This window comes from Meles meles, chromosome 1 (assembly GCF_922984935.1).
Source record: "Meles meles chromosome 1, mMelMel3.1 paternal haplotype, whole genome shotgun sequence".
Lineage (NCBI taxonomy): Eukaryota > Metazoa > Chordata > Mammalia > Carnivora > Mustelidae > Meles > Meles meles.
This window is the reverse complement of record NC_060066.1, coordinates 136,578,352-136,606,081: the sequence shown is the minus strand read 5'-3', so window position 1 is coordinate 136,606,081 and position 27,730 is coordinate 136,578,352. Positions and strand designations below refer to the sequence as shown.

Here is a 27,730-nt window from a genome sequence, read left to right as displayed (position 1 = left end):
CAGTAAAGCAAACAGGGCTTTTCAAGGTCAAGGTCTCTTCAGAGAGAGAGCCAAAGATCATCCAGCAGGAGAGAGTAATATTCCTCTTGTGGCAAGCAAACAAGGCCATACTCCCTGCCTTTCCGCATTCCCTGCCCACCCCTTCTGGTGGAGATTCAGGATGGCCCTCTTCTCTCTCCTGAGCTCAGCTTCCCTCCTTCCCCAGGGCTGGCCAGCACGTCCACGTGAAGCAGAGGAGGATCATCGAGGGGTCATGCAACATGAGGGAGCTTGTTTGGCTATCTTTGCCTCATTTCTGTTCCAGGTGACTCAGCTAACCTGGTCTCTCTAAGTCTGTGCCTACTTTGGGATCCAGCCAGAAGCCATTTCTGCCCTTGCCTGCCCACCTGCCAGCCTTTCTCAGCATCCCTGACCACAGTTCCAGCCCAGTGGGATCATTGCTGGGTATTGGCTGGATTCATTTTTCAAAGCTTTCAAAAAGAAAGAAAATTCTTTAACTCTGAACACATAGAAGGAGCTCAGTAAACATAAGGTGAATTTGGAAGGAGGGAGGGATGGAGGGGGAGAGGGGAGGGAGTGAGAAGTCTGCTGTCTGGAGTACCCTGCCAGTCAAAGAACCCCCGAGCCACAGACTCTGAAAACTCTTAAGCCAGGTGTCTGGGATGGGTGGAGGCAGGGGGAGAAGCCAAGCAGAAGGGACACGCCACCATGTTTGGGCAAGAAGGAGGCCAAGGGCTGGCTGCTTGGTGTCTACCCCTCAGCCCCTCTGCACCCATCCTGGGGACACCAGGGCCACACCTCTTGTCTTCACTCCTGTTTTTCTACTGGGATGTCCTTCCTCTCCTCTTAAATACACTTCCCACTCCTACTCCTTCAAGACCAGCTACAAATGTCCTGTGAGACCTTCCCACACTTCCTCCCCAGTCCCAACGGCTGGGCTCCTCCTACTGGGCCGGCCATCAGCCTTGACCACATTCTTGGACTAGTGCTTGACTGAATATATTTGTCTCCACATTTCTCTGCTTCACAGTTTTGCTCATCCATGTACATATTGATGCCTCTTTCATCCTGGAATTGGCCCAATGACAGAGCCAAACCGGGCTCCCCAGGGCCACCAGGGAGCTCCCAGGACAGTGGCAGAGGAGCAGATTGAAGGAGTACTTTTGAGATGGCAACCGTTTTGAAAAGGAGGATTGGGGCGCCTAGGTGGCTCAGTCAGATAAGCATCTGCTCAGGTCAAGATCTCGGTGTCCTGTGATGGAGCCCCAAATTGAGCCCTGTACCCAGGCTCCACGGTCTGTGGGAAGCATACTTATCCCTTTGCCCCTCCCCACCACTCATGCATGCTCTCACTCTCGATCTCAAATAAACAAAATCTTTTAAAAAGACAAAAGAAGGGTCAGGGTGCTGTGGGAGTCCATAAGAGGGGAGTGTGTTTAGTCTGGGCTTAGGTGGGACAGTCAGGGACGGTCTCCCTAAAGACACAACATTTAAGCTGAAATGTAGAGAAGGAAGAAGTCCAGAGTGAGAGGGGGGTGTGTGTGCGCACACACGTGTGTGTGAGGGTGGTGGGGTCCCAGTTCACACTGAGCACGTGCATGAGGAAAACCTCCCCAGGGAAAGTGACATTGTGCCAGGCAGGAGGAACCCGGCAGAACACGCATTCAGGAGGTCAGGGGACACCCAGAAAAGTCAAGTTCAATGCCACCTCCGGGAAGAGAGGTTCTCATTTGTTTTTTGTATTCCTGGGTCCCCACAGAGTAATAGGTGCTCAAGAAGTGTTTATTGAATAAAGAAAGAAATGAAAACCCTTTAACTAGAAAAACCAATTAAACAGGACATGGAGATGGTACAAGTGAAACAAAACCAGCGTTCAAGGCTGGCGGTGCCATTCTGACCCTTCGCTGGGAGCCCAGGAAGCAGCAAAGACAGATTTGTAACAAGCCCATATGGCATGATTTGATTTGGTCAGATTTTGCAAGATAAATGTGCCAGGTATGCAAAGCAGGGTTCTCTGGAGTCAGCGGGAGGACTCTCAGTGACATCTGCCAGGCTGGGATGTGACGCGGCAGGGCAGTCTGGTAGACAGGGACCCAGCCAGGGGCCGTCTTGATGCTACTCATCAGAGAGGGGCTTCCTCTTCTACTCCCTGCGGTCTTGTGGACTTTGGAGAATCAAAGCATTTCAGAGCCAGGGAGGACCCTGGGGGTCTTGGTCAGCCCCTCGTTTTACACACGAGGACACTAGAGTCAGAGAGGTTACCCTCCAGGCTGGCTCTGAGCCTCCTGGTTCTGTATCGGGGCCTCATCTAAGCATGTCTAAAGGGAAGAAAGGGTGCTCGCTTCGGCAGCACATATACTAAAGAGAAGAAAGGGAGAGAGGACAGTAGGAGATAGGGGCAGAAGGGTGAGCCAGAGGAACTAGGAAGCACTGTTTTTTAACATGCTCCTACCCCAAGTGAAGTGATCTGTTGAAAGACAGTAAGAGAGAACTCACTGTTCGTCTCTCCCCGGAAGGCTCGGCTCTGGGAGGAGAGTGTCTGCCTCTTAGATCCAGGATGTCCTTGGGGGAAGGTGGGACCACACATCATCCTACTTAAGGCTGTTCCATCCTTAGCCAAGAGGTAGGAGCTGGGACAGGGACAGAATAGCCAGTTTGTCTGAGTCCTCATGCTTGTATTACCTCTCATGTCTCTTGTCTCTTCTGTTCTAGAAGGAGAACTCCTGAGTTTTGTCTGGCATGTGAGTGCCTGGAATAAAGACTACATTGCCCAGCTCCTTGTCATTGAGCTACCTCTGTGACTAAATTATAATCAAAGGCATGTAAGCAGAGGGATCAGATGCAGCCCAGGAAAGTCACCTGAAAGCAGTGGTTCTCCAGCTGGAGAGATCGGGCCCCCAGAAGACATTTGGCAATGTCTGGTGACATGTGTGCTTATCACACCTGAGAAGGAGGAAGTTAACAATGGCATCTCGTGGGTAGAGACCAAGGAGGCCGCTGAACACCCAACAGTGCACAGGAAAGACCCTATAATAATGAATGATCTGACCCCAAATGCCAGTAGTACCAAGACTGAGAAATCCTAGTTCAAAGGGAGAGAGCATGCTCATTTCATTCCTTCCCCCATAGTCCTGACAGGACTATAGATGTGAAGGCCGGAGTCTGAACTGCCATCTTTGACCATGAGGTAGAAGTCACATGTTGATGATGAAGCAATGAGAGAGTTGTCTGGATGCTTAATGATCCCCAAACTGCCACCCCAGCTATGGACAGCTCTCTTCCAGACTTCGTTACCTACAACTGAATAAAGTTCTAGTTCATTTAAGTCTCTGCTGCTTTGGTTTTCTGTCATTTACAGCTGAACTCAATTAATATACTTTTCTCTCTTGCTCTTTTTTCCATTCGTGTCAACTACAAAGAGCCTCTGCTCACCTAGCCCTTGTTCCTCATCTCTCCTCCCTTTGTACTCCTCAGTGGCTCCTAGGTTTTGCCCCCAGACTTACCTGACAGCTATCTTCCTTCATTCTCAATTTCTTCTACTTTGAATTCTGACACTTGCTCCAAGAGCCATCTTATTTCAGCTCTGAGACTATCAGGTCCTGCTCCTTTCAGATTCCCAGCCAATTGGGCTCTAACCAGTTCTATGAGTTGGCCATATCATTTGGGTTCTAGACGTTTCTTTGTAACCCAGTTTGCAACATGGAGCTAGTTCTAGTGACCAGGGTAATATGGGTGCCAACCCAGCTGAATGGAGACTTGACCAACAGGAATGAACCCTGGCCATTACTCCACACAGGCACTACCAGCCAGGTATCAGCCCTAGTCATGTTGTACCTGAAGAATGCATCCATCCTTCCATGCTTCCATTTGTTCCAAACCTACATGAGTCATGTTGAAGACTCTGGCATGGAATCTGCTATGACAATACCCTGGAGGTCTATTTTATTGTTTACCACAGGCTTAAAAGTGATAAAACCTTAGCAACCAAGTAGGATTACCCAAAAAAAGAGAGGAGAAGAGCTGCCCTTCTCTTTATGTTTCTTTGTGCCTCCTCTTTGCTAGTGAAGAGCTTGATATTTATTAGTCCTTTCCTTTCTGGGAATTTCATGTCTACTGCTGGAGAGCTGAGAAAAAAGTCATGGTGACCCTACCACTATACAAATGAATTCACGGTTTTATAATCACAATATCAGGGATCCAAGAGTAAATCATGTATATTCAAGAGCAAGGGTGAGGCACTCAGCCAGAATATTTGTTACTGCTTGAGACTATCTATTTCAGACAATTCAAGAATATAAGAGGGGCACCTGAGTGGCTCAGTGGGTTAAAGCCTCTGCCTTCGGCTCAGGTCATGATCTCAGGGTCCTGGGATCGAGCCCCGCATCGGGCTCTCTGCTCCGCGGGGAGCCTGCTTCCTCCTCTCTCTCTGCCTGCCTCTCTGCCTGCTTGTGATTTCTCTCTGCCAAATAAATAAAATATTAAAAAAAAAAAAAAAAAGAATATAAGAAAATGCATAGGACGGATCACTCCAAGGGGAAAGTGGGCAAGGCCCAAAGAATAGTAAAACAAGGAACGTCCCAGTGGGCCTCCATGTGCTTCAGATGAACTGAGAGAAATTAGGAATCTAGTCCCAAATTTCTGAGTCATGACGGCAAATCTGATGTGAGGGTGGAAGTTTCCAGCTCAAAGTAATTTAGTGTGAGAAGAACAAAGGTGAATCATTTCAACTGTCTTTCTTTCCAAAGTCTTTATTGATTGAAGTAGAGGAGCAAAAACACAGCTGTCACGTTAAAAAGGGGGCAGGAATGAATGTTAAAATATAGAGGTCATGGAAGCCAACTTCCAAGATGGACCCCAATATTCCTACCTCCTGATACTCACACCACTATGTAGTCTCCTCCTACACTGTATTAGAGTTGTTCTGTGCGACCAATAGACTATAATAGAAGTGATGGTCAGGACTGACCTAAGACCAGGTCATAAAGGACATACAGTTTCTGCCTTGCTCGCTCGCTTTCTATCTTGGATGACTCTCTCTGGGGGATGTAGCCTGTGGAGAGGTCAAGGATCTGAGGCCTCCTGCCACCAGCCATGGGTATGGCTAATCTTGGAAGAAGATCCTCCAACCCCAGTCAAACCTTCAGATAATTACAATCCCAAACCACCTCACAAGAGACCCTGAGTGTGAACCACTCAGCACATGCCCCCTGACCCACAGAAACTGTGAGGTAATAAATTCTTATTAATTTAAGTAGCTAAGGTCCACGGTGATATGTTCATACAGCAACAGACATCTATTATATCTCTTACCGTCATGTCAGTGTATTTTAGAAGCTCAGTTAATTCCCAAGACAATCTTGTGAAATGGAGATTATTTTCCCCATTTTTGAGGTGTGAAAATTCAGAGAGGTGGTTTCCCAGGGTCATAAGCTGCTTCAAAGCCCACTAAACTGTGCTGCCTCACTCAGTCACACCTTCTTAGACTTTCTTCCTCCTCCTCCCACTGAGCTCCAGAGATGAGCCAGGCTGTCCTACCTAATAACAAGATTATACCATCATAGGGTGGGGGTGGATGAGGATTTGAAAACTACCCCTGCCTACAAAAATTTTATTCTTACATACCCCGTGAAGCAGTTTTGAGAACCCAGGGGAGACAAGGTGAAGTAAATGGCATTCTAAAGCAACGGTAAATTGGATGCCTGAGTGGTTCAAATAGTTCAGCATCTGACTCTTGGTTTCTGCTCAGGTCATGATCTCAGGGTCATGAGATTGAGCCCCACATTGGGCTCCACTCTCAGCAAGGAGATTCTCTCTCTCCCTCTGCCCCCCACACCGGCCCCCCTCACCAGGCATGTGCACATGCCTCTCTTTCTCTTGAATAAATAAATAAATAATCTCTAAAGTAATGACAAATAAGCAAAATAACTAAAAAATTGACAATGTTTCTAAGGTTTTTTTTTTTTTTTTATAAAGATTTTTATTTATTTAACAGAGAGAGATCACAAGTAGGCAGAGAGAGAGGCAGGGGAAGCAGGCTCCCCGGTAAGCAGGGAGCCCGATGCGGGACTCAATCCCAGGACCCTGAGACCATGATCTGAGCTGAACGCAGAGGCTTTAACCCACTGAGCCACCCAGGCACCCCTAGACAATGTTTCTAATTAGAGTCAGAAATCTGATGGACAAATAACAAGACCGCCATTGAGAAAAAGGGCTGTTGGTGTCATTTGTGGGTCTATGACAGACATGCTCTGGGGGAACAGCTGAGGCCCTGAAAGCCTGGACATCTCTGGCTGGAGGGATTTCCTTTTCAACTCAGCTTGAGGGCCCAGGTGCTGCCCTGAGGGAACTGAGGTCCTAGACCCTGTCCCCCAGTCTGACTCAGGAGAAAGGAAGCTTGGAGGGATGGTTCTGCTTATTCTAAAATGGACCCAACCTGGATTCTGCTGGACATCACTAGCAATATACCTTTTCTTCCCTGATTCCCCACACAGTGGGAAGTAAAAGGGCATAATTTCCTCTGAGCTAATGTTTTGGGCCAATAAATCAGATTGATTCTGAGCTTTTCTTGTTGTTGTTGTTGTTGTTATTAAGATTTTATTTTTACATAACCTCTATACCCAACATGGGGACCAAACTCACAACCCTAAGTTCAAGATTCATGCTCCACTGGTCCACTGACCAAGCCAGCCAGGTGACCCTGATTCTGAGCTTTTTGATGTAGTTCCGAGATCTGCTCAAGGATTTAAATTGGTGTTGATAACAGAAGCTGTAATTGGACTAATGCTAGTCTGAATACCTAATTGGACTAATGAGAGTTTGAGAACTAGTGCTTCTCAAATTTTAATGCAAATGAATCACCTAGCAGATCTTATTAAAATGCAGATTCTGGTTTAGTCCAGCTCATCCTCCCCCCTTCCCCCACCCCATCCCACATACCCAAGCCACATACTACACCCCAAGAGTCCAATTTGCCTCCCTGAACCCTCACCCCACCCTCCCAGAAGGAAAAAAGAAAAGAAGACAAGAGAAGAGAAGAGAAGAGAGAAAAGAAAAGAAAAGGAAAGGAAAGAAAAAAGAAAAGAAAAGAAAAAAGAAAAATGCAGATTCTGAATTCAGCAGGTCTGGTCTGGAGCAGGTCTGAGAGCCTGCATTTCTCTCCAGCTCATAGGCTCTGCGGACGCTCCTGGGCCATGGTCACCACTTAGGAGGAATGGGCAGAAAGCATTTGTTCTTAAACCTGGCCACATAGGAGAATCAACTGGGCAGTTTTTTTTAAAATGCAGATGCCAGAGCCCCACCACCAGAGACTCTGTTTTCCTTGAACTTGGGAGCATCCTGGGCATCAGATTCTATCACGTGGCCGAGTCTGAGGCCCCCTGGTCTAACAGGTCTGTCTCCAGTTGCTGATTCCCCCCTGATTTCCTTCCACGCAGCAGCAGCCCACAGTACAGAGTAACTGTGAATTTTGGGGCAAGGGGCCTGGCCCAGTCCTGCTGCTCTTCTTCTGTCTGCCTTCCCATTGGGACAGGACCAATGCCTCTTGGAGGGTCATTGTAAGCATGAGGCCCATCCGCATACACATGGAGAGCTCAGAATGGGGCCTGCATGATTTATTACTTCATCATTACTCCCAACTGCTAGAGGATTAAAATTAGCTTAACTTTAGTAAATGGTTTTCCGTTGTTGGGCCCAGGAGTGGGGAAATGCCTCTGTTTGTTGAGAATTTGAAAGGAAGAGATGGGGAAAGGTTCAAGACCTACTCCCCCAAATGGGGTCCCTGAAAGCAGAATTAGGACACAGCAGGTCAACTCGTCCTTCCACATGGTTGTTCAGGCAGCATTTAAGGAGTGCCTGCCATGGACAGGGCATTGGGTGAAGCCTCAGTGAGAACTGCCTAGAGGTAGAAAGCCAGGGTGTCTCACATTCCAGAGCTCTTAGTCTACCACAGAACACAGGCTAGGCACACACTTGCGGAGCCTCCTTACTGCCTGTAGGACCCAGCCTTTTACTCGGTGCCTACAGGAGCCTGCCGCCAGCGAGCCACAAGAAAGCCTGGTTCCTTCCCCACAAGGCACCTATAGTCTGGGAAAGGAGACAGAAAAGCAAATAGAAAAGTGTACAGCTTCCAAGGTGCTTTGGGAATCCAAAAAGGAGTCATTTCACCACCAACCCCCTGCCACTCCAGACAGAAGAATGGATGGGAATGTTCTTGAAGGAAGTGAGGTGGGCTGCTACGGCCTTGCATTTGAAGCCCTGCCAGATCTTGGCCCCCCTGACTGTCCCAGGAGTCTCTTGCTGGGTCAAGCCCATTTCCTGTGCCCATCCACGCTCTCCTGTCCAACTTTGCTCAAGATTGCAAGGTACGTGGAAGCAGGGACACCATATGTCTTCTTCACCTGTGTCCACAGAGACCAGTGCAAAGCCCGGCTGAAGGCTCACATGAATAAACGTGCGGTGTACAGGCTCAAAGCTTGACCAAACTTGAAGACTCAGGCCAGGCGTGGCCTTCGTGCAGCTGGCTCGCCGGCAGGTGGTGACTGCCCCCTTCTGGAGCTCTGCTTAGAAGCGTGCTCAGCCCCCTAGTCAACCCAGCCTTGAGTTCCGAACCCCGCAGGGCCTGCCACAGACACCACACACCAGCTTCTACCCCAGTTTCCCTTGTGACTAGACCCCCCCGTCTCTGAACACCAGCCTGAGTCTGAGACTCTCAACCAGCTCTTCCCAAGCCCTTCCCTTTGGGGACTTGATCCCCTTGCATTTATCCTCAGCTGTGATTTCTGTCCTCTTGAGAATGGGCTGATGGCATAGAACCACAGAACTGACCCCAGCCTTTTCCGTCAGCACCTTCTCCTCTCACATCTACTGCAGTCGAGGCCAAGTTAGCTAGACCCTTTTTCACACTATGTCCTGGACTGCTCAGCCTCTCCCATTTTCCCAGTCTGTTCTATCTTCCTCCTCACTTTCCCAAGGCCCTATGCTCACCCCCGCCAGTAGCCACAAGTTGTCCCCAGGTTAGAGAGTCTTTTCAAATGCAGCCTCTTCCCTCACCCCCCCTCTCTGGATGTAAGCCCTCTCTCCTCTGAAGTCCCTGTACCACCTGCGCCTCACTTGGAGACCTCCTGACCTTGCATCACAGTTGTTTGTTTACCTGTGGTCATTTCAAGTCAGTTGTAACCAGGCACACATCTTTCTTTGTATCTCAAGGAGGCCCTCCGTCACCACTTGCTGAAGAGATGAAGAAGCCCAGGAAAACACCAAGCACAAACTAAGTGAAACTGAATGGTCTCCCTGATGCTTGTCCTGTCCCCCCCAACTCAGCCTGCCCACCACCCCCGTCAATCATTCGAAAGCACCGTCATTCTATAGCACACACCAAAGAAACTAGTGGCTCCCCATTGCCTGTGGCATTAAATCCACATTCCTCATCCTGAATCAAGCCTTCCCCCAGCCACTTTGCCACATCTGGCTTCAGTCCCTACTTGCCCCACCTCATCTCCCGACACTTTCAAGTCCTCACCCCCAACAGTACTTCTTTAAGGGCCGATCTGTCCCTCTTTTCTATCTTAATGTCTAGAGTTCTTCATCCTAGTAAATTTTATTTTCCTTTCCTCATTCCCATCTTGCCACCTGTGTAGTTTGGTTATTGGTCTGTCTAAGAACTCAGTGCTAAGATTTTTTAGGATGAGAAGGGCCATCATGCAAATGCTGAGAGATTCTGTCTGGAAAAAAAAAAAAAATCCTTGTTTGGGAAAACCATGCGGTTGCACACATGAAAATGAGAACTCACTCAAGGTTCCTGGGACAGAACCCTGAGGAAACCATGAAGCTGGAGGTAAATGTTTGCAGTTTTCAGTCTGAGAAGCTGGGTGTTCTTTTTGGTAACAGAACCATGTCTACAGTCCAGTAGAAACTGGGGAGAGACGGATAATGTTTCTTGAGTTGCAACAAATTAGCTGATACTGTATCTGAACTTTGGTTTGTTCCTGCAGAGTGTGGGATTTCTTTATGGGGAGTTGCTTGCTAATAATAACAGCAAACAGTTGTTACATACTTACTATGTGCCAGGCCTGAGATAAGGCCTTGCAAGGATTAAGTCCTGTAATCCTCACACAAATTTGGGATATTTCAGATGAGGAAAAGAAAGCTCTGAGAAGTTGGGAAGTATGTCTTACAAGAAGAATCACAGCCAAGATGTGCACACCAAGAGTCTGAGTCCACAGTCCATGCTCCACAGAGCACATCTTTGTTTTTTTTTTAAATCTCATCCTTTTAAAACTTCTTTTTTGGGGTATGATTCCCAAGGAATATTTTCATACATGCTTATTATTTGGGAGTACAAACTCAAAAACCTTTTACTGTCAGGAGTGCCCACCACACTTCGCCATTGGTTTTCATGTGTTGTATTGCATTATTTGCTTTTGCGTCATTTTCATTGGTCATATTTCTCCCAAGGAATTTTAAGTCTCTTTGGATGGTGTCTTAAACTTCCACTCTGTCTCCTACAGCAGGCCCAAGTCTCCCTAAATACTCACCGAACTAAATTAAACCGATACTCCAATGACCTTCTCCCACTGAAGCAAAGCCAAGCCGGTGAAAATATGTAACAGCATAGATTTCTAGACCTTCTGGGGCAGGCTGGAGCTGTTACCAAGCCCTGCAAATAGAGCAACATAGCAACTTAAAAATAATTCTACTGTGCAAACATGAAAAGTGTTACTGCAGTCTCCCAGAGGTGTATAATGCATTTGAACTTTAAAACACTAAATTGAACTTGTATTTAATTTAGGGTTTTGCTCTCCAGGAAGCTCAAAATGTCCCTGGGCAATCCGCCGCCTTGGAGGAGGTTACAGTGTGTGCTTTGGCTCCCTCTGCCGGCAAAAATGAAGAAGTAAATCTTTTTTTTTTTTTTTTTTTAAATTTGAAGAAATTCTTAGTTCAGGTTGTGTAATGTCTGATGTCTACTGCATGTACTGCCTGAGGAAATTCATCTCAGGGTCAGAAAAGGTTTCGGAAAACTTACTGAATCTTTCTCCTCTGGTGGCAACTAAACATACATTTGCATTCCTTTTACATGCTAACATTGCTGCCTATGAAGCTAGATTCACTATAACCTGCTTACTAATTGTCATAGAACACACATAACTTGTTCCACTGTGGCTTTCTCACTCTTCTGTCTGGGGATAAAAAGTACAACTTTGATCGCTAGCAGGGTTTGTCACATAAGCCTTGCTCTCCCTCACTGTCTGCTAACCCTGTATCTTGGTAATGTTTTCTGTGACAAGGGGGTCTCAACTAGTGAGAGGAATCAAATATCTAAAAGTCTTTGATTCATCAAGTGGAATTAGGGACACACGCATCTTTCCCTAGCATGTTGTATCTTTCCCAATGCCCCCTTTTCAGAACCTTTTTTTTTTTTTTTTAAATTTTATCTATTTGACACAGAGAGAGAGAGAGAGAGAGCACACAAGCAGGGGAGTGGCAGTCGAGGCAAGAGGGAGAAGCAGGCTCCCCACTGAGCAAGGAGCCCAATTTGAGACTTGATCCCAGGATTCCAGGATCATGATGTGAGCCAAAGGCTGATGCCTAACCCACTGAGCCATCAAGGCTCCCCTTCCCAGAACCTTTATATATGAGTCTAAAGTGATACTTAGTTATGTCAATGACTGATCATTTGAGAGCTGGCTCCAATGCCCCCAGGCAAAGTTCCTCTGTGTAGTGTTCGCACAGGAGCCCTGAGGCCTCTCTTCCCCTGTTTCTTCATGTTCAACTCCAAGGATCAGTGAAGACTGAGATGCCGCCAGTGCCTGGTACATTGCAGAGTTCAACAAAGATTTGTTTACATAAATATGATGTAAAGTCATATTCTCTTTTGTGGGTTAATTTTGTATATGTGAGAATTCCTTGATAATGCAAAGATGTGTTTTACTTCATTAATCTTAAAGGGGGTATAACAATGCTATACAGAAAATGTTTGTTGTCAAGGAATGTTACTTGTATTACAGTGGAATGAAACAGGCCTGGCAGAGTTCCGCCATTTACTGTTTGGAGAGGCAATCTACCATGGGCCCTTAGCACCCTTGCACAATCTTGCCACATATGCTAAGAATGCAAGACCCTGTTCATGTGGGCCATGTCTCAGGGTTGTGCTTGCAGTGAGCAAACTTGAAGGATTAGGGTGTCTCCCCATGAGACAAAGAGAAGGCCTGCTTACTGCTTGCTCCATAATGGTGCATTCCCCAAGTTTACCATTCCTATCCTGTAACACAACCCATTTTGGGAGCAAGCATCCATCTAGACCCATCTGCTTCATTCCTGGGAGAAATGGGGTTCAGAAAACCAACAAAAACATGTTGATACTCTGGCTACTGCTTTTGCTGTAACAGTCTTTCATTTCTGACCCAGTATTCTCTCGTGTGCTCCGTCAGGATCCATGAAAATGACAAGAAGACATGTTAACCTGAAAGGAGGGTAAAATCTCAGATGCTTCACAGTTCTAGATACTTACTTTCTGGGTGTCAGTACACAATTAATTTAACCTCTCTTAGCTGCAGTGTCCCTTCTTTATAAAGAGGACAAGAGTACCTGCCTCACGGCACTGTTGTGGGGTTAAGTAAGAATGGAAAGATCTCTACCACACTAGAATCTTCCTGGGAACTCTTCTCTTCAGAACACTGACAGGGACTGCTTTGCTTTGATGCCTGATGATGCTAGGCAGGGACGAGCGGCGTGGACCACGGTCTGGGTTGTGGCTGACCGTGGTTTGGTGCAGAAGTGGGCTGTGGAGCGACCTCAAGAGCGCGCGCAGCGGCGCCACAGCAGTTTCTACGTGGGCGGGGCTCGGAAAGCCGCAACTGATTGGAGCAGGAAGCCAGGGATTTTTGACTGCAGCGGTTGCATAGCAACCGCGCAGTACTTACTTAGATTGTTTATTTCAAGTGGCTTCGGGGCCGTGCCGAAGAGGACCACTGAGGGAGGGGGGGGGCACTGAAGACCCCACCCCTCTACCCCATCACCCACCTGATTCCTGGCGACAGCGCCATTCCAAGGAGCGTCGGTCTCTGCCGCCGCCCTCCACATCCGAGCAAGCCCGCGGCCGCGCTCGGGCGCGCGCCCTCCAACCACACGCACCCGCACACGCATGCTCCCGGCGCTCCCACGCGCGCAGCCACCTTCGCGGCTGCCGCCCACGCAGCCGCGTGCTCTCGGCGCGCGGGCTGGGGGCGGCTGCGCGGCACCCGCGGAGGCGGCTCCCGGCACTTGGATGGGCTTTCAGAGGATGCTGCGGCGCGGGGCGCGTCGCCCCCCTCAGTCCACCAGAGCCCGGATACCTCAGAAATTCGGCTCTGGGTCTGTGGGGAGCGAAATGCAACCCAAACCCCATTTTACTGAACCCTGCGCAAATAAAACTCGCACAAGCACGCACACAGACGCCGCCGCGGCCCGCCGGGGAAGAGTCCGGCACCCGGGAGGGGCAGCCGTTCGAGATCGGCCGCTAAAAGGTGCGACGTAAGTGCCGGGCGCTACCGGACCGGCTTAACCGCGCAACGGCCGGCCTGGTTCCGCGTCGCGGGGGCCGGGGCCCGGGCGGGGCGCGACCGGTTGCAGGAGAGACCCGGTAGGCGGGGGCACTCGGGGCAGGAAGGGACTGGGGGAGGAACGGCGCGGGGTTGAGTTGTCCTGCGCGGCCATGTCCTGGGCAGGCCGGAGACGGGGCTGCGGCAGCCCTCAGACCGACCGACCGACCGACCGGGACCCGGCGGACTTGCGAGTCTGGTCGACCTTGTTAGAGTCGCTGCTGGCGAAGCACGGGCGCCTGCGTCTCACGTTCGGTGGCTGCTGCCCAGGCTTGCCATGCCCTGGCCTCGGCGACACAGACAGGAGGCTGGGGGGGCGGCTGAGGGGGTGGTGGGAAGGGCGCGGGGCCGTCGCCTCTGGCTTAACAGAGCAGATGCGCGAAGACTCCAACAGGTGGCTCCGTGGCGCAATGGATAGCGCATTGGACTTCTAGAGGCGGAGGACATTCAAAGGTTCCGGGTTCGAGTCCCGGCGGAGTCGCAGTTTTTCCCTCCGCATTATTTATTTTCTGACCCCGTCATTTTTCTCCTCCCTCTTTTTTTCGTAGGCGGTTGAACTTGCCTTTCCTTCTCTGCCCTTTCTTCTCTTGCGAGCGGCTTCTGCGGCCGTTCCACCACTAGCCGCTCGCGCGGGTTCGCCAGCCTCCCGCCCGGCTTCCTCAGCTGGGTGGGTCAGGGTCCGGGCCCAGCTCTCCGCGGAGCCTGATCCAGGAACCGCGAGGAGCCGCTCCGGGCGGCGGCCAAGCCAGATCTCGCGGTTTCGGCACAAAGGTGGCCCGGTCTCGGGTGTTCAGAGGAGCTGCCCACACGCTCCAGGGCTGACACCCCTTTGCCCGGATCGCGACCGCGACTGCTAGGGAGAGAGGGCGAGGAAAGGATGAGAAAACACGCCAACACCGTGACCTGCGTGGTGCTGGCTGGTTGCCTTTCCAGCCCAGGAGGCTTCAAAATTGTCACGTACCGGAATCCCCAGTGGGATCCTGTCAGAGATGCAGATTTCCGGGCCTCACCGCGGAACTCAGGTCAGCTGACCGGGGACCGGGCCCAGGAATCTGCATTTCTGATAAGACTACCGGCTGTTCTCCCCCATGATTTGAGTGCGAAGAGCTCCGAGGTCCATTCTGCACGGCAGCTCCTCCAGGCAGGGATTGCTGTCTTGTCTCTCCTTCCCTGACAACCCATGGATTTGCATGAGAGTTGGGTTCCTTCTCACGCAACGCGGATCAATGAATGAATGGGATTTTCAAAATTCACTGCAAAAAATACAAAATACGAAATTGTCAACAAAGGTACAGAGAAAAGTAAGCATCGTTGTTCCTAAATCATAGCCGTGCAATTCTCTCTCTAAGCTATTAGTGAAAATGGTTTCTTGGAAGTATTTTTCAGATTTATCTTGTGCACATGTCATTTTTACATATATTGTCTCTATGTTTGTTGATGTTGACATCAGTGATACACAATTGGTAGTATGCTATTCTTAACTCTTTCACTTATTAATATAGGTGGAGCTGCCTTGTTTTAGTGTGCGTATGTGTACTGTAATGATTTCACAGTCTTCAATAGTTGGACATTTAGGCGTATTTTCCTGTGACAGTGCTTCAATGAATATGCTTGTTCTTACATTATTGTACACAAGTGCAAGTATATCTATAGGACAGGTTCCCAGGAAGGTGGATTGCCAGGTCAAAGGTTTGTTTGTGCATTCTTTTATTTATATGGCCACACCTCTTTCTTAGAGATTATACCTGATTTACTCTCACCAGCAATGTGTCAGAGTGCCTATTTCTTCACAGTGCATGTGTTATCAAATAGGTGAAAAATGTTTTCCAGTTGTAGTATTAATTCCTGTCTCTTATTAAGAGGGAAAGCGAGCATTTTTCTTATGTAGGCTAATTTGTATTTCTTTTTTTGTTATTTGTTCTTGAGTTTTGTGCATTTTTCTATTGCATGATTGATCCTTATCTTTTTGGTTTGTAGGAGTTCTTTACATATTATGGAAACCAGTCATTTATGATATGTGTTAAAATTATTCTTCTCAATGTATTTATCTTTTGATTTCATATATGGTATTTTATTTTATTGCCTTACAGAAATTCACGTATTTGGATTTATCAATCTTTTCCTTTATGGCTTCTAGGTTTGGGGTCATACTACATTCAGATTATTAAATAATTTCATCATGCTTTATTTTAGTGTTTTATATGATCTTATTTTTGTATTTAAATCTTTATTTCTTCCAGAATATACCTTTGTATAAAGGGTGAAGTGGGAATTCGGTCCCAAAATCACTGGTAATGAACACTCTTCCCTTCTCATTTATTTGAAGTGCCACTTTTATCATTTTCTAAATTTCCGTTTGCATTTGGGTTTCTGGATTCTCTATTCTATTGATCTGTCTTAATTCTGATTCACCAAAACTGTGCTGTTTTTATATCTAATGGGGCCAATCTTTTCTCATAACTTTTTTAAAAAGATTTTTTCCTCATCTGTTTTTTATTTTTTTCCCCACATAATAAGTTAGCATTTATTTAGCATTTGTTATATACCAGGTACTTTTCAAGTGCTTTATGCATTTTAAAGCATTTAATCCTCCTGATGACCCTACCAGGTTGGTATTATCCCCTTTCATGGAAGGGGCATTTGAGGCAGGTTAAGTAACTTGTCCAGGAATACACAACTAATAAGCAGCTTGCCAAAATGCCTGGGTCTTTGGATAAAACCATAATTCCGTATTGTCTTTTCACATGAGCCTAAGTTACAGCTAATCTGGTTCTAATCTTAGGAGATACTTTGTTGGAGTCATGTTATTTTATAGATTAATATATGGAGAATTGAATTAACTCTGTTGAATCTTCCTGTTTAAGAGAAGCAGGGGTGGGGGGAAGAACACATATACTTTTCCATTTGTTCAGTTCTTCTGTGCTCTTCAGAAGTATGTTAAAGTTTTCTGTCTATATATATAAATTTATTTGTTAACTTTATTTCTAGATAGTTTCTTTTTTGTTGAGATCTTTTCTTCCATTATATATATTTTTTTAAATAAAGATTTTATTTATTTATTTTAATTTTTTTTAAATGCTACTTGACCAGCATTTATTTATTTATTTAAAGATTTCTTTATTTAACAGACAGAGATTACAAGTAGGCAGAGAGGCAGGCAGGCAGAGAGAGGAGGAAGCAGGCTCCCTGCCGAGCAGAGAACCTGATGTGGGGCTCAAACCCAGGACCCTGGGATCCTGACCTGAGCCGAAGGCAGAGGCTTTAACCCACTGAGCCACCCAGGTGCCCCAAGATTTTATTTATTTATTTGACACAGAGAGAGAGAGAACAAGCACAAGCAGGGGGAGTGGCAGGTGGGAAGAAGCAGGCTCTCTGCTGAGCAAGGAGCCCAATGCAGCAGCGCTCAATCCCAGGACCCTGGGATCATGATCTGAGCTGCAGGCAGAGGCTTAATTGATTGAGCCATCCAAGCACCCCTTCCATTATATGTTCTAAGTGATTATTGCTTGTATATAAGAAGGCTTTTGATATTTTAAAAAATAAATTTATATCCAGCCATCTTAATTGAACTATTTTACTGTTTAAAATGATTTTTCAGGGGCGCCTGGGTGGTTCAGTGGGTTAAGCCTCCGCCTTTGGCTCAGGTCATTATCTCAAGGTCCTAGGATCAAGCCCCGCATTAGGCTCTCTGCTCAAGTGGGAGCCTGCTTCCCATCCTCTCTCTCTGCCTACCTCTCTGCCTACTTGTGATCTCTGTCAAATAAATAAATAAAATCTTTAAAATAAATAAATTAATTAATTAATAAAGTGATTTTTCAGTTCCAAACCATGGGATACCACTTCACATCCACCAGGATGGCTGTAATTAGAGACAGACAGGGGGGCGCCTGGGTGGCTCAGTGGTTTAAGTCTCTGCCTTCGGCTCGGGTCATGATCTCGGGGTCCTGGGATCGAGCCCCGTGTCGGGCTCTCTGCTCGGTGGGGAGCCTGTTTCTCTCTCAGTGGGGAGCCTGTTTCTCCCTCTCTCTCTGCCTGCCTCTCTGCCTACTTGTGACCTCTCTCTCTGTCACATAAATAGATAAAATATTTAAAAAAAAAAAAAAAAAAAAGAAAGACAGGGTTGCCTGGGTGGTTTAGTCAGTTAAGTGTCTGGTCATGACCTCGGGGTCCTGGGATTGACCCCCACATTGGGCTCCCCGATCACCCAGGGAGTCTGTTTCTCCTCTGCCCCAACGCTTGTGTGTGCATTCCCTCTCTCAAATAAATAAAATCTTAAAAAAAAAAAAAAAAGACAATAACAAGTGTTGGCATGGATGTGGAGAAGTTAGACCCCTCATACATTGCCAGTAGGGATGTAAAATGGTACAGTCTCTTTGGAATATAGTTGGCAATTAGTCAAAATTTTATACAGAGTTACTATATAACCCAGCAGTTTCATGCCTAAGTATATACCCAAGAGAAGTGAAAACATCTGTTAACACAAAAATCTGTACATGATTGTTCATAGTAGCATTATTCTTAATAAACAAAAAGTAAAAACAACCCAAATGTCCATCAGCTGATGAGTGGATAAACAAAATGTGGTACATCCATACATGGAATATTATTCAGCAATAAAAAAGGAATGAAATACTGATTCATGTTGCAACATGGATAAACCTTGAAAACTATGCGAAGTAAAAGAATCCAGTCATAAAAGACCACATATTATATGATTCCATTTATATAAAATACCCTAAATAGGCAAATCTATTGAGACAGAAGTTAATTGTTGCCAAGTACTGGGGCTAAGGGGAATGTAAAGTGACTATGTATTTAATGGGATTTTTGGGGATTGACAGAAATGTTTTGGAATAAGCGGTGATAATTGCATAACTCTGCATATACAAAAACCCAGTGTACTGCATGTTTTTAAAGGACTGAATTTTATGGTATATGAATTATATCTCATTTTTTTAAAAGGAAAAGTAGTTTTTCCAGTTGACTTGTGTTTTCTGGAAATATATGACTCACAATTGATTATAATTTTTTTTCTAATTCTTATGCCACATTATTATTTCTCTTATAATAGCATCTGGTATTATCTCCAAAAAATGTTAATTTCTGTGACGATGGTGATAGTAGACTGAGCTGTCCTATATCTGACCATTATAGGAATGCTTCTCCACTAAGCATGATGCTAGCTTTTGGGGTGTTCCTGCACACACATACGTGCACACACACACACACACACTATCACATTAAGAAACCATCCCTAGTTGTCAGTAATCTATGGAGGTTTTTTCCTTTGATCTGTTAATACTATGCAATATATTAACAGATTTTTCTAATATTTAACCCTTCTTGCATTTCTGAAGTGGATCCTACTTGGTTGTGATGTATATTTATTTTAGTATTCTAATATTTTGCATTTTTGTGTATTTAGAAAAATTGACATTTATTTATCTACCATGAATGCGGCATTATTTAGAATGGCCCAAACTAGAAATAACCTAGATGTCTATCAATACTGAACTGTTTGTAAACAAACAGACTCATAAATACAGAGAACAGACTTGGTGGTTGCTGGGAGTAGAAGGATGGGAGAAATAGGTAAAGGAGATTAAGAGGTACAAACTTCGGTTTTTAAAATAAGTCGCAGGGGACACCTGCGTGGCTCAGTTGGTTAATTTGCTGCCTTCAGCTCAGGTCATGATTCCAAGGTCCTGGAATCGAGTCCCACATCGGGCTCCTTGTTCAGCCGGCCTGCTTCTCTCTCTCTGCCTGCTGTTTCTCCTGCTTGTGTTCTCTGACAAATAAATAAAAATCTTAAAATAAGTCATGGGAATGAAAAGTACAGAATAGGAGCATATAATCCATATTGTAATAACTTTGTATGGTGACAGATGATGACTACACTTATGGTGAGCATTGTGTAACATACAGAATTGTCGATCACTGTGTCGTACACTTGAAACTAATAAATGCCAACTACACTTCAATGAAAAATTTTTAAAATAATGAACTGACAAAAGTACAGTAGAGTGGTATAATTGAATACAATGCAGACCTTTTAAAATTGAGGAGGATGTATATATACCACTATGGAAAAATATCGCAGATTATATGAAAAAGCTGATATGAAAATAAGTGTGTTTAATGTGATTGTTTTTGTGTTAAATAATGCAGATAATAATAGTAATAACATTTGCCTTACTATGATTGTGTGGGCATAAGAACTTTCTGGAAGCATATACAGTTAACAATGCTGGACCAGGAGGAGCAATGATAATAAGGGAGAGAAGGCTTTTTTTACTTTATATCTCATTTTAATGTTTGAATTTTTTCATAATAAGCCAATCTTAATCTTATTCTTGTCATAAAAAAATCAAGTTTAGGGGCGCCTGGGTGGCTCAGTGGGTTAAAGCCTCTGCCTTCGGCTCAGGTCATGATCCCAGGGTCCTGGGATCGAGCCCCACATCGGGCTCTCTGCTCCGCGGGAAGCCTGCTTCCTCCTCTCTCTCTGCCTGCCTCTCTGCCTAGTTGTGATTTCTCTCTGTCAAATAAATAAAAGAAAAGAAAAGAAAAGAAAAAAAAATCAAGCTTAAAAAAAAACGAAAACAAAACCCAATACTAATGATGAAGGGAAAAAAAATTGTTCCTAGATCACTTTCACATGGGCAGCTCTGATACTGCTTACCCACTGAAGTTTTTCTGAATTGCATTCAACATTTATTGACTCCTTACATTTCACTATATGCTGGATCTCAGCCATAAGTATACATTTTAGGAGCTCCCCTCGTTAAAAGTGGAGAAATGTAAACAAAATCTCTCTTTATAGTGGTTTTAGCATGTAGCATGTCCTGAAGTTCTTGTACATGTTAAGGACTGTGAATCGCTTTTGAGGAGGCAGCAGTGAGCTTAGATGTGTGTCTCCCGGCCATGCTCAGGCTATAGTGTGGATGCCTGGTGGGAGGAGCACAGGACTGGAAGCTGGGATATCAGTTCAGGGCAGGTGGAGTTGTCCAGGTAAGAAAATAATGGAGGCTGGAACTATGGGTGGTCTGGAGAAACCCAAAGCACAGACATTTGAGGGATAGGCAAAGAATGAGTTTTTCAGAGTCCAGGAAAAGGCAGCTGGAGAGGTAGGAGGAGAACAAGAAAAAGTATTCTACCTGACCAAGCAAGTTGCCTCTAGAGAGAGAGAGTCAAGAAGAAAAGGGAAACCTGTAACATTTTTCTAGACGCCAACAAGTTTAGTTAGCCCTTGCCATTTAATTATTCCCCAAGTCCTACTAAATAATAATTATCCCCATTTTAGAGATGAGAAAATTAAGATGCAAAGATGTTATGGGGGTAAGGTGAAAAGATTAGCTGAGGAATGATGGGAAAACATCTACTCTTTGGAGGCAGGTAGGAAGAGGGCAGGGGTAAAAGCAGGAAGTTGAAGGGACAATTGAAGGTGTTAGTTGTGAAGATCTGTTTTCTTTGGGCTCTTTTACAGCTCTGCCTCACATTCCCAGGATTCAGGAAGGTATTGACAGAGAGGGAGTTGCCCCAGGGCAGGGAGACACTCCTATATTGCTGCCTGTGGTCCAAACAGACTCAAAGGACCAAAGGCCAGGAGTGATTACATTCCAGCTTTCACCTGATCCGGGGCTTCTACATCCATCAATATTTTTAAAATATTTTATAATCTCATTCGTCCTCAACTGGATATATACTTTTGAGTATTAGCTTTGTTCAAAGAACCACATTGGAAAGAAATACAAAGGTGAGAGAGACAGAGTGCATTTTCAAGAGTTCACCCTAGGGTGTGGGGCAGGGAGCCATAGATTGATTATCCCACTAATTAGGATTGGCTTTGGTGTGAGTAGCAGGGAATTCAAAATAACAATGGATTCGACCAGATGGAGATTTCTTCCTCAGGTGAAAGTTCAGGCTTTGGCAACTACTTGATCGTGAGAGATGAGATCTAGGCTCCTTTTTATTCTTTCACCTTAAAATGAAGCTTTTTTTCCTGATGTACCAGAAGACTGCTCCTCCCCTGCCATCAGGTCAACATACTAGTTAGTGGGAAGAAGAGAAAGGGACAGAGCCCCACTTCAAGCTCACCCTTCTCTGAGGGACAGTTCCCAGAAGTTGGACATACTGCTTTCATTTACATCCCATGGAAAGGTAAGAATCATAGCTTTCTTTCTTTCTTTTTTTTCCAGGTAGCCACATTCCCAGGTAAAAAATCACATCTGTAACTGACAAAGAAAGGGGAAAAGTTCAGCAGTTTTTGCTGGTGATGTGGAAAAAGGTATGCAGATAGCCATAATGCAAGGTTAAAATAAAAGTGTTCTTTTATTCTTATTAGTTCTGTGACCTTAGGCAGGTTACTCTCTGTGCCTCCTGTTCACTTATAAAATGAGGATAATAGTAGCACCTACTTCAAGGTTTACCTAAGGTTACCTGAATTGTTATATATGTATGTTTCATAGATACATACATGCATAAACAGTTACATAAAAACCCGCTATATAAAAAATACCCGCTATATTTGTAAGTTCTTAGAACAGTGCCTAGTAGTAAGTGCTACATAGGTGTTTGTTAAAAACAATTAAAAAAAAACATGCAAATAGGAATTTCAAGAGTGTACACATCAGTAAAGAAAATCTGATAAAACATTTTATGAAGAAGGGCGCCTGGGTGGCTCAGTGGGTTAAGCCTCTGCCTTCAGCTCAGGTCATGGTCTCAGGGTCCTGGGATCGAGCCCCACATCAGGCTCTCTGCTCGCACGGAGTCTGCTTCCCCCTCTGTTTCTCTCTCTGCCTGCCTCTCTGCCTACCTGGGATCTCTGTCTGTCAAATAAATAAATAAAATCTTTTAAAAAAATAAAAACAACATTTTATGAAGAAATGTGGACTATCAATTCTGTGATGCCTGGGATATACCCCCAGCAGCGTGCCTTGCACAGAGTAGATGCTCAGAATACTGGCTTCTTATAAGTTTGAAAGGTCAAGTGTTTTGTTAGGTGGGAAAGAAGCAAGGGATATTTTAGGTGGGGTTAACCATATGAACAGATATAAAAGGTGAAAAACTCACTGTATCTGGCAGAGTGGCTGGTATGCCTAGAACTCAATGTATGCTCACTGACTGAAAACTCCGTTATCAACTAGTTTGGTTTGGCTGACATGTATCAGTTGACCCAGTTGGGTCCAGGCAGAAAAATGCATTGCTCTAAAGAATTTAATAAAGGGAATTCTTTATTGATGGTGATGGAAGTGCTAAAAGTATGGCAACCCAGAGATTGGAAAAGTAGGAAACCTCAATCACCCTTAGTGCCACAGGGTCATTGGGAGGAGATGGGCCATTCAGTGGCAGAGAGCTGCCTGGTGGAGACTGGGAAATGACAGAGCCCCAACCCAATCTAAAGCAGGACAGAAATACCCTGACTTGTCCCCTCTTCTGCCATCCTGTCTTGGGTCAGTGCCTTACTGGGAAGCTACTTGGTAAATGAATGTGGGTTCAGGGGCTATGTCTTCTTCACTGGCGTACCCTGATGCTTAGTTTGTAAGACTCAATTTTGTGGGGTGCCTGGGTGGCTCAGTGGGTTAAGCCTCTGCCTTCGGCTCAGGTCATGATCCCAGGGTCCTGGGATTGAGCCCCGCATCGGGCTCTCTGCTCCGTGGGGAGCCTGCTTCCCCCCCACCCCCGCCTGCCTCTCTGCCTATTTGTGATCTCTGTTAACTAAATAAATAAAATCTAAAACAAACAAAAAGACTCAATTTTGTGGTGACTGGCTGGCTTTCAGACTGAATGAATTTGGTGAAAAATAATCAGAATTGAATAAAAGAACTGTGGAGCAGCAGTGAAAGCCCAGCTGAAGAGTATGTAGCTTATGGTAGTTTCCCAAATTTCAGTAATCTGGACATTTAAAAAATAGTGGGTGTTTCCCTGGCTGGGCCTGGAAGGTGACAGTAACAGAATAGAGAGACCATGGGATACAAAGAATTTTTTGAGATGTCTGACTGATTGGGTCCAGACTGGTTAGGAGGAAAATGTATCCTGATGGGTGGAGGACTGGGAGAGTAAGAGCAGGTGCAGTGCTTGAGACCAGGACTTCACAATCTCGGGCGGTAGGGCCCAGGAATCCATTTTTTTTTTTTTAATTTTTATTTTTTATTTGACAGAGATCACAAGTAGACAGAGAGGCAGGCAGAGAGAGAGAGGGAAGCAGGCTCCCCGCTGAGCAGAGAGCCCGATGCGGGACTCGATCCCAGGACCCTGAGATCATGACCTGAGCCCAAGGCAGCGGCTTAACCCACTGAGCCACCCAGGCACCTAGGCACCCAGGCACTCAGGCATCCATATTATTGAAGCCACTTCAGGTAATTCCAAAGTGCAGCCAAGGCTGGATTAGAAGGAAGAAGTCTGGGCACCTGGGTGGGTTAGTTGGTTAAGCATCTACCTTCGGCTCAGGTCTTGATCCCAAGGTGCTGGGATCCAGATACCACCCCCCTTCCTGGCCCAGACCCCCTGCTCAGCAGGGGTCTGCTTCTTCCCTTGCCCTTCCTCCCACTCATTCTCTTTATCTCTGTGGAATAAATCAAATCTTAAAAAAAAAAAATAAAAGGGAAGGCTAACAGATTGGGGTACCCTGAGACTTCAGAATCTTGACCTTTGAAGTTTCAAGTAACAAGTCTAAGGCAGTGATAGCAATTGGCTGAAGTGGAGTGGAAATGAGGGTAATTGGAATTGATGACACTGAATTTGAGACTGAGGAACTGTAGAGTCATCTTGATTGACATGTTTTTCATTGAATCAGGATAGTGATTTCACTATAGGAAAAACCAAGAATCTCTCTAAAGGTAAAATATGTAAAAAGAGCAGCAGTTGCAATCACCAAAGCATGGGGAAGGCACTGGCCCAGTTGTTTAGTACCCTTTCATGTCACTTTGATAGCTGGTCTCCTCCACATTGAGGCAGCTGAGATGACCTGTTGTGAGAAGTGGCAGATATGGTTGGAAGGGCAGATTGTAGATAAATTAGCCAAGGTTTTAATGAACTTCACATTCCAGAAGTAAGCTATGACATATTCCTCATCTCACTGCTGTTTTTGTATGTGTGTACATATGCGCACATATATACTTAAGGAAAAAATAAGTCTTACTGATAATACACAGACTTTAAGATATAGAAAAAGTATAGTTAACTACAGTGTGTCTCGTCTGTACTTCTACTTCAATATGTTACTCTTCTGAACTTCCCTGAGTTATGGGGCTTGGGTAGGTGGAGGAAGAAATGAGAGACTGAACAAAGCTGCATACATTTCTTTTCACACAGATGACTACAAGCATGTATTTCTTTCCTGTCGTTTTAAAAAATATCTGGAAAACCCCTAAGGAACAAGACCTCAGAATTTCAGTATGTTGCATGGAGTTTGAAGTCAGGATTTGGTGCCCGAGCCTTACCAGTTCCTTTTCTGCAGTTCTGGTTGTAACCATAAGAGTACTGAGGAAGAAAGCACCACTCCTCTCATAGCTGGAAGAGACCCCCGACTGCATGACTTCTCACCTAAGTTGTGATGAACAACTTATGTCCTCATCATCCCTTACCTTTAGAAGAAAAAGTGTGGCTCAGGAAAGCCCCAAGTCCACCTTCCCACCTTCTTTGAAGAGAGGATGACAGGACTGCACGCTAACAGGAAGTGACAGCACATGTTTTCTGACCTGTTAATACAGCAACTCTCTTCATTTGTAAAAACAGAGCCCAGTATCTTGGGCTCACTTCAATCTTGTTAGCAACTCCTCCTTCAGGACAAGGAAGGTCGGTGGGAGTAGAATTTCCTAAATGACTATGCACTCAGTCCACTTAACCAGGCCAGAGCCTTCAGTGCCACACAAAGTATGTGGGTCTTTTGGTTTTATAGCAGTTCTGTGCTATTCTGGAAAATTTTCACATGTCCTCCTATTTTTAAAAGAACATTACAAAGTGCTAAGAATGTTAGGTAAGTGTCTTGAATCTTCCAGATCGATTCCCCTACTAGCAGAGTCACTGAGTGACCTCATTTGATACCCTGTAGAGCCAAGCCACCCAGCCAAGCCCTGGCTCGCCAGTCAGGATATGTAAGAACATGGTGGTGCTTTTGAGTCAGAGTTTTGGGGATAACTTGTTATGCACTAATAACTGAAACATGTACTGTCCACACCCATCACCTCTACCTAAAATAATTTGGCCTTCCTCACCATTCATGTTAAGATTTACTGAGAACTTTTTTCCACTTCAGGACCTCTTGAGACACTGTTACCTAACTTCACATTTAAATTCATACTGAGGTTTTGGGGCACCTGGGTGGCTCAGTGGGTTAAAGCCTCTGCCTTTCCCTCAGGTCATGATCCCAGGGTCCTGGGATCAAGCCCCGCATCCGGCTCTCTGCTTGGCAGGGAGCCTGCTTCCTCTTCTCTCTCTCTCTCTGCCTGCCTCTCTCCCTACTTGTGATCTCTGTCAAATAAATAAAAAATAAATAATAAATTCATACTGAAGTTTCATTTCTTTTTTTTTTTTTAAAGATTTTATTTATTTGACAGAGAGATCACAAATAGGCAGAGGCAGGCAGAGAGAGAGGAGGGAGCAGGCTCCCTGCGGAGCAGGGAGCCCGATGCGGGACTCGATCCCAGGACCCTGAGATCATGACCTGAGCCGAAGGCAGCGGCTTAATCCACTGAGCCACGCAGGCGCCCCTGAAGTTTCATTTCTTTGATAAAACACTGATCTACTATTACATTTAATTACAGGTCATGCTACTAACCCTGCTTCTTGGAATTGTTAATAATTGGAAACATTATTTTTTCACTTTTAAAATTATAAACACTTCTTCCTCACTTTTAGCTTGTATAATCATAAAAAGACCTGCATTTTGCATCTCAATTGGCCAGATGCTTATTAGAAAGCATTTTTGTTTCAACCCTTACTGATTTTCTGGAAGATCTTACTGAAAACTTCACTGAAAACTTTCAATAATATGTTCTGGTAATCACTCTGAACAATAGTTGTCAGTGACGGAGAGATTGAACTGAAAATGTACATACCTCAGAAATGATTATTTACATTTTTGTCATTAGATGTTTTCTTGTAACTTACTAAGAGTGGGATCCCCTAAGTTTATCCCAGTTACTTAAAGTTATATTGAACTCCAGGGGCACCTGGGTGGCTCAGTGGGTGAAGCCTCTGCCTTCAGCTCAGGTCATGATCTCAAGGTCCTGGGATTGAGCCCCTGCATCAGGCTCTCTGCTCAACAGGGCGCCTGCTTCCCCTGCCCTCTGCCTTGCCTCTCTGCCTCCTTGTGATCTGTCAAATAAAATCTAAAAAAAATTATTTAAAATATTGTATTGAACTCTGGGCAGCCAAGTAAGGCCTCTCAACAGACATCCTTGTTACGGGGATCCATGAGAAGCTTCTCAGGTCTTAATAATAAGGAATAATGGGGTTTCTCTAAAGCAGTTAGGTTTTATCTTCTATCAATGGTAAACACAGAACTGATTTTTGTGTCGGATACCAGGAAGCTCAGAGCCCACCTTTACCAACTGTTATACTCAGTTTCACAGAATCATTTTACTGATTTCACCCTGGCTCCATCTGATTTCTTCCACCCTCCTTTTCCTCTCCCTCATTTCCTCACTTAACAAACTAGTTGTGTTACAGGAATTTCTAGTAAGTGGTCTTAAAGGCACTGTGCAGCAAAATGGGGTGTCTGAGAAATCTCTCGTGCTCTTAGGGTATTTTGAAGGCCCTTCTTCTGTCCGCATACTCTACCATGTCAGCACTCTGTATGCTTTGTAATGCTTCTCCTTCCTTCTTGAGGAGTCAGGGTGACTGCTCATAGTCAGGAAGCCTTAGACCTGAGTTCCAGTGAGTAACCTTTAGTGACACAAGCCAAAAGTCACTAAAACCTGCTTCTCATCAGAACTGTTTTGCTTAAAAAACCAAGGAAAATACATCCATTATTCAAATATCCAGATATTTATAGAAGACTGGGAACACTAAGACCTCCTTCTGACCTTTACCTATAATTATACTTTGATACCCTTTAGTTTTGAAGACTTAAAATTTCTGAAGATCACATTTGAGATGAAGATGCTATATTACCAGATTCAGTTCCTTAAAATAAACATTAGTAGAAGGGACTTTAA

At 45.2% G+C, this 27,730-nt stretch overlaps 1 non-coding gene across 1 annotated transcript; it reads left to right on the top strand.

Annotated features, from left to right (window-relative positions):
- The first annotated feature begins 13,970 nt into the window (after nt 1–13,970).
- Nucleotides 13,971–14,055, top strand: TRNAR-UCU. The gene is given in 2 exon segments: nt 13,971–14,007; nt 14,020–14,055. It is a non-coding gene; the product is annotated as a tRNA-Arg (tRNA).
- Nucleotides 14,056–27,730: the final 13,675 nt, after the last annotated feature.